The following is a 3,975-nucleotide window of genomic DNA, read 5'->3' as shown; positions in this document are numbered from 1 at the left end:
CGAAGCTGGGGCGGTGCAGGGCAGAGGCCGGGGCCAGGGGCGGGCGTGAGGCGGGGCTGCGGGCGGGGGCAGGGGCCGGAGCTGGAACCGGGCGGGAGCTGGTACGCGGCCGGGCTGCGGGCCCGGGGGGCGGGGTAGAGCCAGGGCCTGCTGCGGGGGCCGGGGGCGGGGCCGGGGGCGGGGCCGGGGCGCAGGGCTAGGGGCAAGACTGGCCCCCGGGAGGCTGGCGCCCCAGCCGCGCCCCGAGGCGGCCGCGCGGAGACCGTCGGGAGTCGCCTGTCCCGGGCCCCTCCTTCCCCTGGGGTGGCCCCCCCGGTCCTGGCCTGCCGCCGTCGCCCACATGCCCCCGAGGGGGCGCTGTTCGGTCCTCTGCCTGGCGGCTCCGTGGACCCGCGGGGCCCCAGGCCCCTGGATGGCCCCTGGACGGCCCCTGGACCTCGAAGCCCCGCGTGGCTCGGACCCGGTGCTCGGTGTCCTGCCTCCAAGGTCTGTGGCGCAAACTGCATCCCTCACAGGCGGGAGCCCCCACCCCCAGGCACACAGAACCGCTTCCAACTCAGTGAGGCCGAGAGGAGTGGGCGCCTTTGGGGCTGAACGCATCGTGGGCGAGGTTTTCATCCCGAGACATTTTACACCTGATACAAGCTGACAGCCCCCCCCCCCCCCACACACACACACACTCCATTCCTAGCTGTTCCCAGCAGTTTCCTGCAGAAAACCGCACAGTCGTCCCCACCCGGCTCTGCCCCTTCGGCCTCAGGACGCACTGCCCGCCTTGTTTCCCCATTTCTGCTGCTTGTGAGGCTTCTTCCTGAACTGAACTTCGTTCTCTCTCTTCTTGATCATATTTCCTTCTTTCTCTTCCCCATATTGCCTGCCAGCTGACCCTCCACAGTCTCCCCAAACGGGGCTGGCGGCTGCGGAGGTTACTGCTCCCGGGTGCGTTATGTGCCAGTTGTCGCCGGCAGCTCTGCGTTCCTGGCACCCAGTTCATCCCTGAGGCCTGACCTAGGAGGGGTGACCCCAAGTCAGGCCGAGGTCTGGAGGGGACCCCAGTCAGCCCTGCTAGGTGCCCAGCTACTCAGTCCTAGGAATGCAAAGGAGGTTCCAGCAGTCTCAAAGGTCTGTTGAGAAAAGCACCCAGTCATCGTTCAGTGACTAGATGAGCACCCGTTGAGCTCAGAGATCTTCAGAGATGAAGAGTGGCAAAGTCCACTCAGTTTCACTCTGAGCCAGCATTGACAGAAACCCAACAGCTAGCAGGAAGGAGGGACAGTGTCTGCCCTCTAAGCAAAGCCCCCACTGGGCAGGGTTCTGGGGCATCAGCTTCCCTGCTGCCGGATGCCAAGAGGCCCTAGAACCTGCATGGAAAACTGACTTCTTGAAGCGGGTATACAACTTTCAGCCACAGTAAGGTTTAGAGGGACGCATAGAGCAGTCTAAGAGAATTCTGATTCTGTCCCGAGCCTTAGTGCCCACATAGTGAGTGAAACCTAAACGCGTTTGGTATGTCATGTTTCCGGAGCATCAGAGACAACTTGGGATTCACCACATTTTAAAGGTTGATCTATTGAATATATGAATTCTTGAAGCACCCAGGATTTAGTTTTCAATTCAGACAAGCCAAATCCCTTAAAAAGGAAGTGAAAGAGAACTGAATTTATAAATTCATTTTGAGATGTGGACGATGTTCAATGTGCTCGGTTTGTAGATGGGACCAAATATTTTGAGAGGCCCTTGAAAAATGACTGTAAATATGCGAGACTTATAAAGAGAATAATAGGGTTTATGAAATTGGACCTGACAGGTTAAAAAGTTAAGTTTTGGGGATGCCTGGGAGGCTCAGTGGTTAAGCATCTGCTTTCAACTCAGGACGTGATCTTGGACTCCCAGGATCGAGTCCCACATCTGGCTCCCTACATGGAGCCTGCTTCTCTCTCTGCCTATGTCTCTGGGTCTTTTTTTCTGTCTTTCATGAATAAATAAAATCTTTTTTAAAAATTAGGTTTTGAGTTTATAACTTCAGGGACGCCTGGCTGGCTCAGTGGTTGAGCTTTTGCCTTGGTTCAGGTGGTGATCCCAGGGTCCTGAGATAGAGTCCCACATCAGGCTCCCTGCAGGGAGCCTGCTTCTCCCTCTGCCTATGTCTCTGCTTCTTTCTGTGTGTCTCTCATGAATAGATAAAATATTTTATTAAAAAATTTATAACTTCAATAGATCAAATCCTGATTATTTAAATCTAATGTAAATCTGAGTATAACCCCCTTGCCTTGTCCCTAAATCCAGTCCCTAGGCTCGATTCCTGGCTCCCTTGCCTGTGAGGCAGCCCACCCTACCATGGCTGGGTGTGGGGTACGGGTACCCAGGTAGAGATTCAGGCTCTGAATTTCAAGCCCAGGTCTGACCCACCCTCAGACTGTCCTCCTCCTTGTCCCCTACTTATCTGCAGTGGGCCCTGGGGGACAGAAGAGGACAGGTACATGTTCACATGAAGCAAGGAGGTCTGCAGAAACCAGCCCTCCCGTGGCCAACTGAGCACCCCCCCCCCATGCATTGGGGACACCCTCAGAGCCAGAGCACCCCACCCCAGGGGCACTTGGCCTACCAAACATTCCTAACCTGAGGCTGCCCCTCTGGGACATCTTCAAAAGTGTCCCTAAGTGAGGCACTTAGCTGGCTCCTTCGGCAGAGCATATGACTCTTGCTTTCAGGGTCATGAGTTCAAGCCCTATGTTGGGCATAGAGATTACTTTAAAAAAAAAAGTGTCCCTCAGTAACTATGGGGAGCTCGTGACACACCCCAAGAGCACTTGCACATGTTTGTTGGAGGTGCCTGGTGGCTGTCGGACTTTGGGGGCTAGGCTTGTATGTTCCTGGGGTGTGGTGAGGGTGGGGTAAGGGTGCGGTGTCCTCATCTTGCAAGTGGTGCTGGGCCTCTCCTCATTTGCCAAGTCAGCGCAAGACAAGGCCCTTCCCAGCAGGGGCAACACATGACTCTTCCTATTTTAATGGGGGGTGAGCAGGGGCGCCGCTGGGCCAGGGGTTGCCCCTAAGGCAGGGCCCAGGCCACTATCACTGACTGTGTACTCTCATTCCTGAATCTCAAAACATTCCAGTTATGAGGCCGGAAGCCCAGGAAGAGGGACACATATCAGGATTTCCTGCTGCTGAGGCCTCCCCTGGGCATGGATGGAGACATCCTCCCGGGGTGCTGGGATAAGCATAGTCCAGGGAAAGAAGGAAGGAGTGGGGCTTACTCACGTGTAGTGGAAGCTTTCAGATTTAGCTCCAGAGCCAGCACAGCACATTTCTGTCTGTGTCTCATGTGTGAGCCCCTGCCAACCCCTCTGGCCTCGGCCAGGGTGAGAGCTGTGACCTGGCTGTTCTGTACTGTCTGATGTGCAGGTATCCACGCAGAGGCAAGCCAGCGTCTGTGGTGGGTGGGTGGCCCGGCACAGGGCTATGTGTTTTATGGCATCAGTGCTGGGTTTCATGCTTCTCACCATCCCACAATCGTCCTTAAAATACCCCTATACCAAAGGGAGGGGCAGTGTGTGTGTGATGTCTTGGAGGTGGAGTGGCACAAATTGTGGATTTCAGAAGGTTGTCTATGTCCCAAACCCCAGCACCTGTGAAGGTGACCTTGTTTGGAAATGTGGTCTCTGGAGATGTGATTAAGGATCTTAGGATGAGATCATCTTGGATTTAGGGTGAGCCCCAAATCCAATGACAGAAATGCTTATAAGAGAAAACAGGTAGGATGCCTTGGTGGCTCAGCAGTTGAGCGTCTGACTTCAGCTCAGGTCATGATCCTGGAGACCTGGGATTGAGTCCCGCATCGGGCTCCCTGCGTGGAGCCTGCTCCTCCCTCTGCCTGTGTCTCTGCCTCTCTCTCTCTCTCTCTCTCTGTCTCTCATGAATAAATAAATAAATCAATCTTAAAAAAAGAAAAAAAGAAAACAGGGAGATTTGAGA

This window comes from Canis lupus, chromosome 21, assembly GCF_048164855.1.
Source record: "Canis lupus baileyi chromosome 21, mCanLup2.hap1, whole genome shotgun sequence".
NCBI lineage: Eukaryota > Metazoa > Chordata > Mammalia > Carnivora > Canidae > Canis > Canis lupus.
Note: the sequence above shows the minus strand (reverse complement) of the source record.